The 13,965-nt window shown below is 28.9% G+C and overlaps 1 long non-coding RNA gene and 1 other non-coding gene across 2 annotated transcripts in view; both read right to left on the reverse strand.

Annotated features, from left to right (window-relative positions):
- Positions 1-13,965, reverse strand: part of LOC132803461 (uncharacterized) — a 466,094-nt gene that overhangs the window by 49,792 nt on the left and 402,337 nt on the right. The window lies entirely within an intron of this gene.
- Positions 1,573-1,663, reverse strand: LOC125422227 (small nucleolar RNA snoR26). The gene has a single exon (XR_007240582.1). It is a non-coding gene; the product is annotated as a small nucleolar RNA snoR26 (small nucleolar RNA).

Here is a 13,965-nt window from a genome sequence, read left to right on the forward strand (position 1 = left end):
TGGAAGGTCTGGTAGGATTTCCCTAGGATCAGGGCTTGTCTAGGATTCCGGCGAGGGATCTTGGACGGGTCCTGACATTTTCAGATATCATTTTAGATAAGTTATTGTTTCATATGCAATACTGTTCACAAATAAATAAAAGAAATCATGAAAATATGCCTTATGGTGATCAGGATCAAATCCTTTGTATATCATCTTCAAAAATAATTAAAGGTATATATATATATATATATATATATTCCAAAATTGTCTGTTTAAAATTTAATATTAACTATATGCTTATTTACTAATTTTATATAAATTAAATTTTCATTAGTAAGCATAATCTTCCTAATGACAAACACAAGGATGGATGATTTTTTTTTTTTGATATGCATTATCATGATAAAAAAGGTTGGATCAATAAGACAATTCAATAAAGATATGTATGTAAATAATTTTTCTAGTATATAGTTGACATTTTACAATTTATTGTTAAATTTGTAAATGAAAAATATATTCATATATACAAATATTTTTTTAGGAGGACATGTATCAAAGATGTTCACAACTACTTAGGGAAGGATTAGAGAAGATAGATGAGAATGGGATCGCTGATGAAGTTTTGGAAACTAGATCAAGTTATATACTCTCCATAGGATATGACCCAAAACCAGCCTCATCACTTCTTGTAAAAGACAATCATCACCAGATACATTTGCTTTGCAGGAGAATATCAGGTTTGAAAGAAAAATATGACTCATACAGGCAACAAACCGAAGAGCGAATGTCTAAGTATGAAGAATAGATGAGCTAAATGAGAGAGCTTATACAACAATTTATGGCACATAACTCTTGCTCTGATGATGATACACCTTTCAGTAGGTTTTGTTTTCCTCCAGCACCTCCATGAATTGTTTGTTAACATTATTATTATTTTATTGTAGTAGATGTATAAATTTTAATAGCGTGCATGTTCATATTTATTATTATTGTTTAGTATGAACTATTTCTTTTTTGTAATTATTTTTATATAGTATGAATATTTTTATAATATTTGTGATAGAAAAAACAACAAACAAAAAAATAGAAGGAAATAAAATAAAAATAAAAATTACAAGAATAATATAAAAAATACTTTTTCAAATGATATGTTTTGTTGCCAAAACCTTTTATAATAATCTTATATTTGATGGAAATAAGTTTTGGCAAGAATATTTAAAATTTGTCAGTGAAAGTATTATCCAGGAAAAATTATATATTTCTTACTAAATACAATCACATAGAAAGTATAGGTGACAAAATTTCTAACAAATTTATTTACGTCGATAAATGATTTGTCAACAAATTTTATTGTTGAAAATAATTTTTTATCTGTAATAGGTAAATCTCTTGTAGTGAATTTGACCTCTACCTCGTCTCCTTCTCTTCCAAAAATGCACCTCTACCATAGTTTTTTTCTTTTCTACCAAACAATTTTAGCAAATCGTTAATCTTCCACAAATCAATCACATAAAAAGTTTTTCAAAAAAAATCATGAATGAGAATCAAAGATCAAAAAGAAAATCTCAAAGAGAAAAAAAAACAAAAAAAGAGCATCTCAAAGAAAATTTTCTTTTGGATTTTCTTCACAAGAGATCAAAGTGCAAGGTTAACAATATAATAAACTCATCAATGATGCTCGTTACCCAAAAACTATAATAGAAAAATTGCAATTTTCTAACTTAAGAAAATCAATTGCAAAAAAAACCCTAAGGAATCCAATGGAAAGACAAAGTTTGGGCATCTGAAGGGGTGGGGAAAATAAAGACCACTTAAAATAATAAAATAATACAATAAATAAATAAAATAACAAATCATTTAAAAATATTACACATCACCACTAAAATTTTATATTAAACAAAATCCTTTGAAGAATAATTTTCAAAAAACAATGTTTATTAAATAAGTATTGTGTCACATTAACATCAACATCTTCCAACCCTCATGCCACATATACTCTAACAGACAGAATTATTGGAGATACTCTTAGTTACCATTCACACGATCCGAAGCCATCGTTCAAAGATCAAAATGTAAAATCCACTTTATATAAAGAGGGAAAAAAGAATATGTAGATGAGTGATGGTTGCTATTGTAATTTCAACAAAGGAAACCAAAGAGTATAATGGCACAATGAAGAAAATAAAGAACCCTAAATAGAAAAGAGATGCACCAATTTCTTTTTTCTTTTTTTTTTTTTGCAGACTCATATTGAAATGCATCAAATGTTATGGAAATTATGGTTATGTTACCTAAATTATGGAAAAAATGCTTTATTTTTGCTTTTTATAGTATGTTACAAATTTTATAATTATCACTACTAGAATCACATTGATAAATGATGCAACAAATGCGTCGCACAAAATAAACAACGAAGTATCGCACGGCATCACCTAACATCCTGTCGCTAAATCCATAAAACAACAAGCGATGTAGTATGAAAGTCACCTAACTTTTACTTTTCAGCGACGCATTCTGTCAATCCATTTATAGCGACGCATTATTTAGCAATGCTTCACAATAATGTCGCTAGAAATATATTAGTGACTGTTTCATATAGCGTCGCTAAAGAGTCGTTTATTTAGCGACGCATTAATAGAGTCGCCTATTTAGCGATGTATTGATAGAGTCGCCTATTTAGCGATGCATTGACACTTTTAGCGATGCATTATTTGTTAATGCATCGCCTCTTCTTTTTTTTTTTTTAAATTTTTTTAAATTTTGTGAAAAGTGATTAAAATAGTAAAAATATAACAATAATTAAAATACAAAAAAAATGAAAACTAGCTTTGTCCAAAAAAATTAAAATAAATATTTTGTCATAACAAATTAATTATCAAATAAATTAAATATCATCTCATTGATATATTTTTACATAATTTGTAAGCTATTGTATTTTTCATAACAAATTTAATATTAATTAAACTTCCATGAATGCATACTCATTGAGATGGAAGTTGACGTCCTTTTATTGACGATATTACACCTTTATACTGCATATGGAAAAATTAAAAAAGTTATTAACACTTATGCAAAATAAATAAAATGAAAAATCATTATTAAATTTATAATTTAGTAAATGAAAATTTAAAGAACATTACCATTGTTCTTAAGATTTGACGAGGCATATTTCTCCCCTCACAGTCATTACAAACATAGTCACTCTCACATTCATCCTCATTATCATTTTCATCGATACTTGGCACCTATATGACAAATGGATTGTGAGCCATCTAGTATCTCCGATAACACCTTCTTCAACAAAAGTACGATGTTGTGGTGAAGTTAAAACAATAGACCATCTTGAATCAAGTTGATCTTCAACATAAAATACTTGTTGAACTTAGCAAAACAATGTCAAGTAATATCACAAACAAAATTTCTACAAAAGCAAGATTAATAAAACCCAAAGGACCTAACATGCAGTTAAAATTGAAAAAAAAAAAAAAAAACCACCTCATGTCTCCACCAACCACAAAGAAAAAAGAAACTCACCTAAACGATGGAGACAAAGAAAGAAGAAACCAAAAAAATCACGAGAGCGACACAGAGAAATCCAGCTTCCCGGCCGACGACAACATAGGCAAATGAAAAATAAAACCCGAAATATTTCACTCTTCAAGTCTCTCTTAGATTGCTTCCAAATCTAATATCTATTAGGTAGTGTACTTGATGTAGTTTTAAAAAAGAAAAAGGGATTCAAAGAAGTGCGTAAAAATTTTAAAACGCGCCAAAAATTTTCAAAAAATGGCAAAAATGTGCCTTTTCTCCCAATTGCATTTTTTTTCTTTGATTAATTTTTTATTTTTCATCTACAAATAAAAACTGAAAATATTTCTTAAAAATGCGAAGTAAAATATCGAAGATTGCTGTTTATTTTTCTGTTTTTCAAGTACACCTTCATTCTCTTCAAGAAGGGTTGTCTGTTCTTGAATTTTGGGATCAAGCAACGCATTATGGTCGAAAAGCGTCACCTCTTTCATTTTAATATTTTCTTTATAATCTTTAACTAATTTTTTGATGGTTCATCTACAAATATATTCTTGTAGTAATCCAATGAATATAAATTCCATTGGTCTAAAAATAGAAAATAGTTTTGTCAATACTCTTCTCAGTTATTCACATATATGTGTATAAACGATACAAAATATCTCAAGACCTAATTTGAGATATGGTACCAAATATGGAATTCTAATTTAACAAGCATTATTAACCAATTTATCTATATAAGTATGTTAAATGAGCTTAACTTTCATGTGTTTATGGTCAAGGATAGTTTACTTGTTTTTAGAAATTGAAAGTCTATTAAATTGCTTTTGTTTTAAAAAAAAAATAAAAACAATTGAAGGAACAAGCGACGCAATTCCATTAAAATGCATCACCTGTTCCATGTTTTTTTTTTAATCTTTAATTAGTTTTATTGATTGCTCATCTATAATTTTTTTTAAAAAAAAAACATATTTGCAAAATTAAAAAATTACTAAAAACAACTTTCAAATTGAAAAAAAAGTTAAAAATTGTTTGGGTGAAACAGCGACGCAGTTGTTGACAAATGTGTTGCCTTTTCGTCTATTTAGCGGCTCTTTCTTAAAAGACTGCGTCGTCTAAAACTATATTAGCTAGTTCTTTTTGTATTAGTACATACAAGTCATTTGGCTTGATGGTGTGGTAATTTCTTGAGAGTGTAGGAGGTCCTGGGTTCAATTCTTGTTATGGTCTTATTTTGATTTTATTTTTTTTATGGGTTTCTAAATGTTTAAACAAAAAAATTGAAAAAAAAAGAAAAGAAAAGGAGAAGCATTTGTTGAAGAATGCGTGCGATGCATTCTTTAAATAATGCATCGCCTAACACTATATTAGCTAGTTTTTGTTATATTCGTACATATAAGTCATTTGGCCTGTTGGTGTGGTGATTTCTTGAGAGTGCAGGAGGTCCTGGGTACAATTCTTATTATTGTCCTATTTTGATTTTATTTTTTTTATGGGTTTCTAAATGTTTAAATAAAAAAATTGAAAAAAAGAAAAAGAAAAAAAAAGGTGACGCATTTGTTGAAGAATGTGTTGCCTGTTCATCTATTTGACGATAATGCGTCACCTAACATTATATTAGATAGCTTTTGTTGTATTATTACATCCAAATCATTTGGCTTGGTGGTGTGGTGATTTCTTGAATGTGTAGGAGATCCTAGGTTCAATTCTGGCCCTATTTTGATTTTATTTTTTGTTATGGGTTTTTAAATGTTTAAACACAAAAATTGAAAAAAAAATGAAAAGAAAAGGTGACGCATTTGTTGAAGAATGCGTCACCTGTTCATCTATTTGGCGACACATTCTTTAAATAATGCGTCGCCTAACACTATATTAGCTAGTTTTTGTTGTATTAGTACATATAAATCATTTCGCTTGGTGGTGTGGTGATTTCTTGAGAGTGTAGGAGGTCCTGGGTTCAATTCTTATCATGGTCCTATTTTGATTTTATTTTTTTTATTGGTTTCTAAATGTTTAAATAAAAAAATTGAAAAAAATAAAAAGAAAAGGCGATGCATTTGTTAAAGAATGTGTCGCCTGTTCATCTATTTGGTGATAATGCGTCGCCTAACACTATATTCAATAGTTTTTGTTGTATTATTACATCCAAGTCATTTGGCTTGGTGGTGTGGTGATTTCTTGAGTGTGTAGGAGGTCCTAGATTCAATTCTTATCATGACCCTATTTTGATTTTATTTTTTTTTATGGGTTTCTAAATGTTTAAACAAAAAAATTGAAAAAAGAAGAAGAAAAGGAGACGCATTTGTTGAAGAATGTGTCGCCTTTTCATCATTTTGCGACGCATTCGTTAAATAATACGTCGTCTAACACTATATTAGCTAGTTTTTGTTGTATTAGTACATACAAGTCATTTGGCCCAGTGGTGTGGTGCTTTTTTGATAGTGTAGGAGGCCTTGGGTTCAATTCTTATTATAGCCCTATTTTGATTTTATTTTTATTATGGGTTTCCAAATGTTTAAACAAAAAAATTGAAAAAAAGAGAAAAAAAAAAAAAAACAATGCATTTGTTGAAGAATGGTGTGTCGCCTGTTAACTATATATATATAAAAAAAAAAAAAAAAGCTCAGTTTTGGCGCTCTAATATTTTTACTGGTTATTTATTGTTGAAATAAAATTAGATTTACTAAAAGAACTAAAAAAAATAAAAAAAAAAGATGAGGAGAGAACAGGCGACGCTAATTCTAAATAGGGCGTCGCCTGTTAACCATAAAAAAAAAAAAAAAAACTTAAAAAGAGAATAGGCAACGTACAATCTAAATAGTGCATCGCCTGTTAACTATATAAAAAAAAAAAAAAACAAAACTCAGTTTTGGCACTCTAATATTTTTACTGGTTATTTGTTGTTGAAATAAAATTAGATTGATTAAAAGAATTAAAAAAACAAGGTGAGGAGAGAACAGGTGACGCATAATCTAAATAATGCGTTGCCTGTTAACTATATATATATATATATATAAAAAAAAAGTTCAGTTTTGGCGCTTTAATATTTTTACTGGTTATTTATTGTTGAAATAAAATTAGATTTATTAAAAGAACTAAAAAGAACAAAGATGAGGAGAGAATAGACGATGTATAATCTAAATAGTGCGTCGCCTGTTAACTATATATATATATATATATATAAAGCTCAGTTTTGGCGCACCAATATTTTTACTGGTTATTTATTATTGAAATAAATTTAGATTGATTAAAAGATCAAAAAAAAAAAAAAAAGAAAAAGTGAAGAGAGAACAAGCGACACACAATCTTATTGGTGTGTTGCTTGATAACTATCTATTAAAAAAAAAAAAAAAACAGCTCAGTTTTGGTGCACTAATATTTTTACTGGTTATTTATTATTGAAATAAAATTAGATTGATTAAAAGATCTAAAAAAAAAAAAGAAAAGTGAAGAGAGAACAGGCGACGCACAATCTTATTGGTGCGTCACCTGTTACACATATAACCAAAAAAAAATAAAAAAAAAACAGCTTAATTATATTGCTCTAATATTTTTATGGGTTATTTGTTGTTGAATTAAAATTAGATTAATTAAAAGAACTACAAAAAGAAGAAGAAGAAAAGAACAGGCGATGCACAATCTATATAGTACGTTGCTTGTTAACTATATATAAAAAAAAAAAAGCTTGTTTTTGTCGGTCTAATATTTTTACTGCTTATTTGTTATTGAAATAAAATTAGATTGTTTAAAAAAACTAAAAAAAATTAGAAAGTAAAGGGAAGTGAACAGGCGACGCACAATCTAATTAGTGCGTCGCCTGTAACATATATAATAAAAAATAAATAAAAAAACAGTTCGCTTATGTTACTCTAATATTTTTACTGCTTATTTGTTGTTGAAATAAAATTAGATTGATTAAAAGAACTAAAAAAAAAAAAGGTAGGAGTGACTAGGTGACACACAATCTAAATAGTGTGTCGCCTGTTAACTATATATTTTAAAAAAAAAATCTCAGTTTTGTTATTCTAATATTTTTACTGGTTATTTATTATTGAAATAAAATTAGATTGTTTAAAAGAACTTAAAAAAAATTAAAAAGTAAAGGGAAAGTAACAGGCGATGCACAATCTAAATAGTGCATCGTCTATTACCTCTATTTAAAAAAAAAAAAAAAAACCAGCTCAGTTATTTTGCTCTAATATTTTTATTAATTATTTATAGTTGAAATAAAAAAATACTATTTAAGAGATTTGTAAGAATAAGCTATACAAGAAAAATTATATAATTGAACAACAACCTTGTATAATTAAAATTTATTATTATGTAAACATAGATTAGTGATTGGTATTTATTTTTCACGAGTAGCATTTAAATGTACAATATAAATCAGATAAAATATACACGTAGTATTAATGGCGACTCTGGTCAACCCCACATTGACCCTTAACGGATGTGTCACGTGTTTTTTGTTTTTAGCGACCTTTTGAGGTCGACAGTTTTTGGATGCGTCATATATTTTTTGAATTTTTAATGATGCATTAACCTTATAGTCGTGGTTTTGTTTTTCAGACGCGTTTGTTTTGTAGCGTCGCTAAATGAGTATCACTAGATGTCAATTTTTGCATAGTGTATGTTACTAAATTTATGGTCATGATACATAAATTATAGTCATATTATTGAGATTATATGAGAATTATGTTTATGTTACTAAACTTATGGTTATGTTACGAGAACTATAATCATATTATAAAATTATGATAATGTTATGAAAACTATGGTTAGCTTACTTGTTTTATGGTAAATTGCCTATTTTCATACACATGTTACTAAACTTATGGATTGATCCTAGTAAGGGTAACCTTTTTCGAAGTCTGAATATAAAACATCATACCGTCAAAGTGCAATAAATAAATTAAGAATCAATATCGATGGAGTAAAAGAATAACGGGATGCCAATGGGCTAGGCATTATATTATAGTTATGAGAATTATGGTAATATTATTAAATTTATGGTAATGTTACGAAAATTGTGATTATGAAAATTATGGGAATGTTACAAAAACTATGGTCAGATTACTTGGTTTATAGTAAATTACCCATTTTATGCAATATGTTATTAAATTTATGATCATGTTACTTAAATTATGGTAATATTACTTTATTTATGGTTTTAATGGTATCTTAAAAACTTTATCATTATGTTACTAAAATATATGGTCATTCTACTAAGATTATGGTTATATTATGAGAATTACAATCATGTTACTAAACTTATAATTATGTTACAAGATTTATTGTCATGTTACAAAAGTTATAGTTATATTACGAAAATTATAGTAATGTTATAAAATTTATGGTTAGCTTACTTAGTTTATGGTAAATTACTTATTTTTATACACATGTAACTAAATTTATTGTCACGCTACCTAAATTATGGTAGTATTACTTTATTTTTTTATTTTTATGGTATGTTATAAATTTTATGGTTATGTTGCAAAATTTATGGTCATATTACTAAAATTATGATTATGTTACGAGAATTATGGTGAAGCTACCAAAATTATGGTATGGTTACAAAATCTATGGTTCGGTTACAAAAACTATGGTTCTATGATATGTTACAAATTTTATGGTTATGTTACAAGAATTAGGATTATGTTATGGTTATGTTATAAAAATTATGATTATGTTACGAAAATTATGCTCAAGTTAAGAAAATTATAGTGTATGATACGAACCTAGGTCGAGTCGTGCCTAAACCCGTATTATATTATCTCGGATCTCAATTAAGTTCAAGTGCTTATGGGAAAACCTTAATCCCTAACCAACCTGTGATTAAAAATCTTGGTGTAATGAATACACTACAATAGGTTATGGAAGCCCTATTGATAAGTCAAAACTAAAATGCTCACTTTCTAATGATATTTTAGGCATTCAAAGAGAATTACGAGAATTTTATCTCACAATTAATTTTTGAATAATATTGAAGGTGCATTCTCATTGAAAAATAACCCTTAAATAGGTTAAAGCCACAAAGCAATAAACCCTAAAAATCTAAAAGAAAACTAGCCATACAATGTCAATTTCCTAATGTGGCCAAAATTCCATTCCTTTCCTAATTCTAATTTTGATTAATTAATTTTTTTATTTTGAATTAGGAATTAAATAATTTACAATGAAAACAATAAAATAATAACTTTTCTAATTTAATTTATCCAGTAAATAAATAAATAGAAGCCAAATAAAAGACTAATTTCCTAAAACAAAAAGTCAAAATCAAATTAGGAAACTAGTTGACTAATTGGACCACTAAGCTATCTTTGACCAAAGTTCAGCTTGCAAAGGCTCCAAATCAGCTTCCATATGCCATGTAGGATGCTAAATAGGATTATTTATATGTCCCACACATTTCCCTTGCTTGGAACAAAGAAAAAATGTCAAATCAACAAAATACAGTAAAGTCAGCAACAAATACAGCAAAACTAGCCAACTATTCCCTCTATGCGCAAATGCCCATTGTGGCTGCTTTTGATTCTACTTTGGCTTGATTCCATGACCTCGTAATGATATTCATTGAATCTATGAAGTGTTGGATCCATTCCATGCAGCTCGGAGTCCATATTTGCACGAAAACAGCTACTCAGGTCTGTATCGGTCTCCACTACTTGGATACTTAAAACATGTTTTGTATCTTCGGGTATGGACAAACCCTTTTGAAAATTGATAACTTCCTATATAAAGGCAGCCAAGTTGTCTTTAAATCTCTTGGCTTGAGCCCTAGTAATCGGTCCAGACTTCATCCATATTGGATCAGCTTCCTAGTCAGTAGTCGATTGTGCAGGCACGGACTGATTCTCATTAGTATAGTTACAAAAACTATGATTTAGATTATTTATTTTATGCCTATCTTACTACATTTATAGTCATGTTGCCAAAATTATGGTAATGTTGCTTAGTTTATGGTTTTTATGGAATGTTACAAATGTAACATCCCACATCGGTTGGAAAGGGGAATGAAGCATGGCTTATAAGCGTGTGGATACATTTCCCTTTAAGAGGCCTTTTGCTAGTGGGACTGGCAGAAACAAAACCGTGAGGGGCTAGATAGCTGGGGCTAGGAGGGCCTTGGGCCTGAACCCGGTGAACCCAAAGCGGACAATATCTTGATGCAGGTGGTTTGGGCTGTTACAGTGGTATCAGAGCCGGACCCGGATCGGTGTGCCAGCAAGGACGCTGGACCCCAAGGGGGGAGGATTGTAACATCCCACATCGGTTGGAAAGGGGAACGAAGCATGGCTTATAAGCGTATGGATACCTTTCCCTTTAAGAGGCCTTTTGCCAGTGGGACTGGCAGAAACAAAACCGTGAGGGGCTAGGTAGCTGGGGCTAGGAGGGCCTTGGGCCTGAACCCGGTGAACCCAAAGCGGACAATATCTTGATGCGGGTGGTCTGGGCTGTCACAACAAATGTTATATTATGTTACTAAAATTTATAGTCACATTACTAAGATTGTAGTTATGTTACAAATATTATGTAGTAAATAACCCATTTTATTGTAATATTACTAAAATTATGGTAATGTTACATAAATTATAATCGCATTACTAGTTTATAGTTTATTACACATTTTATAGCTGTGTTGTTAAATGTATGATAGTGTTATGAAAATTATGTTTTATTACTTGGTTATTAGTGATTTAAGATCATGTTACTAAAATTATGATAATGTTATAAAAATTATGGTCATAATACAAGTTTATGGTTTGTTATACATTTTTACGATCATATTACAAAAATTATGGTAATCTTACTTGATTTAGTATATTACCCATTTTGTGATCATGTAATTAAAATTATAATCATGTCTTCCTAAAATATAGAGGGTAATCGCTACTTTATTTCAAAGTGGTTCGAAATATTTGAACCCTTTTGTAACATTAGAAAAAATGTCTCAAATTGTGAAAGAGTTTGAAAAGTTCAACCCTTTTGAAAAATAAGGTAAAAAATATCTTTTTCATATTTGTTGAAAAAGTTAGAAATTTTTGAACCAGTTCTAAAACTGAGTTAAAATGTACATTTTCGTTTTTCAAATAAAATCAAAGATTTCGAACCCATTCAAAAACCTATTTTGAAAATAAGTTAAAGAGTATACCTTTACTTTTATTTATTTTTTTGTTTTGAAATGGTTCAAAATTTTTGAACTCTCTCGGAAAATGAGGCAAAAAGTATCATTTCATAGTTTTCAAAGAGATTTGAAAAATTCGAGTCACTCTTAAAAACAATCTAATAATACACTTTTATATTTCTAATAAGTTCGAACTTTTCTAATGCTTTTAGAAAAGATCATCTTTTTGTTTTTTATTTTTTTATATATATATATTTTTTATTGTAAACTCCTTGAACGCAATAAATCAACAAATTAATAATGCTTGGTTCATCCACATATTTTATCCCCCCCCCAAAAAAAAAAAAAAAAAAAAAGAAAAACCATAAGCATGCTCATGTTTTTTGCTTTCAAATATTATTTGGATCTTTAATATGAAATGAAAAGAACTTGGAAATATTATTTTTCATATATAGACAAATGGTGTAAGGATAAAAAACATGGTATTGTTGGCCAATATCAAAAATATAAAAAATGACTAATGAAAATCACTCATCCTATTTTAGAGGTTAATTACAAAATAATAAATTAAAAAAAATATTAAAAACCAACTTGCAAATCCTTGATATTTTAAGTAGCAATTGAGCTATTAAATTTTATTTTTTTTAAATGATAAGGTAATTGTTATAATTTCAATTGAAGGTTTAATATTGCGTATCAAGATATTTAAAAGGGCTAATATCAATTTAGAATACAGGTTCTAATTTGGAATAATTGTACTTTTGTGCCTAGCTTCAAATTTAAATATTGCAATTTAAGTCTTCAAATTTCAATTTTGATTGCATTTTCAATAAATCTTATCTTATGGCAAATGATGATTACTAAAGAGACTGAATTTAATAGTGTTAAAATGCAAATAATTGTAATTAAAGGATCAAAATTATAATAAATGAAAATTAAATGGTTAAAATTGCAACAAATTAAACAAAATTGTATTTTTACACTAGGAAATAAACAGAATTATTAATTAAAAAAAATCTTATTTCATAAAAAAAAATTAATCCAAAAATGGATTAAGACAATTTTAAAATAATTAATAGAATTTAATATTATAATTTTTATTACATATCAACAAATTTATAAAAAGACCGGTTTAGGGAGCACTTAATTTTATCTATGCAAGCACAATTTATTTGAATAGCAGTGCCAGAAGCCAAAAAAGAAACAAATAGTGACAGAATGTGGCAATCAAAAAACTTCATTTTCAGAAAATTAAGGGACATTCACGTGCCCTCGGGGCCATGTCAGTCCGGCTTTAGTCTAGTAGGCTATGTCATTTACGACTCCACGACTTGTGGTTGGCTTTTGTCGCCTTGTATTAGCATGGGATACTCAATTATGGTCGTACCTAAAATCACTCTGAACCAATTGGAAGTTGCCACGTGCGTGATTCTATCGCATTTAGTCTTCTTCATCCACTATTAAAACGCTCATCCATCAACAAGAGTTGCCGAGAGTCTGAAGCTACTGTACCCTTCAGGCACCTCCTAATGACGACGACGACGATGATGATGATGGTGATTCTTCTTCTCACAAGTCACTGCAGAGGAGCTAGCACTTCATTGATGGGAAACGATAGCACCGCCTCCATCCTCCTTGCTCATCAATACCCCGAATTGGAGCTCCTTTCCGATTCCGAACCCACCCGAAGGATACTGCGCTTTAATGTTTTTGACACCCTGATGGCCAAAAAACCTGCATGTTTTAACAACTGTAAGGGTCCCAAATCGGGTCAGCCCGATCCTTGCGGTATGTACAAAAAAAGTTGCCACCAGGTTAAGCCTAATTAACTTCAAAATTGTCCTTTGTTTGTGTGTATGTACCTCTCCGTTTGTTGCTATTGTAAAAATATTAAGTAACTATGTGTGTCTCTCGTATGTTAGGTTTCCAACCTCGTTTTCAAACTGTTGTTAAATGCCCAGATCCATTTATATATCTACAATTATATTACAATGTAATCAATCCTAATTTCCTTGTACTTCTTACATCCATCTATGTTTATTTTTATTTTTATTTTCCGCTTTCTATATATGCATTGCGCAAGTTTTATTTATGTATATTCTATGTCAATAAACTAAAAACCTTTTTTTTTTTTTTGTTATTTTAATTTTGATGGTTCACTCCATATTGCATCTTGAATATTTTTTATAATTTTGCATCTTAGTTAACATTTTTTTTTGGATATCGTTATCTTAAAGTTAAGAAGAGTGCAGTTACTTTTATATATCATTATCTAATTAGAATTTTAATTAAAAGTTTGGGTAAAAATTGAGGATGGGAAAGAAGCGACA

This window comes from Ziziphus jujuba, chromosome 4, assembly GCF_031755915.1.
Source record: "Ziziphus jujuba cultivar Dongzao chromosome 4, ASM3175591v1".
Taxonomy (NCBI): Eukaryota; Viridiplantae; Streptophyta; class Magnoliopsida; order Rosales; family Rhamnaceae; genus Ziziphus; species Ziziphus jujuba.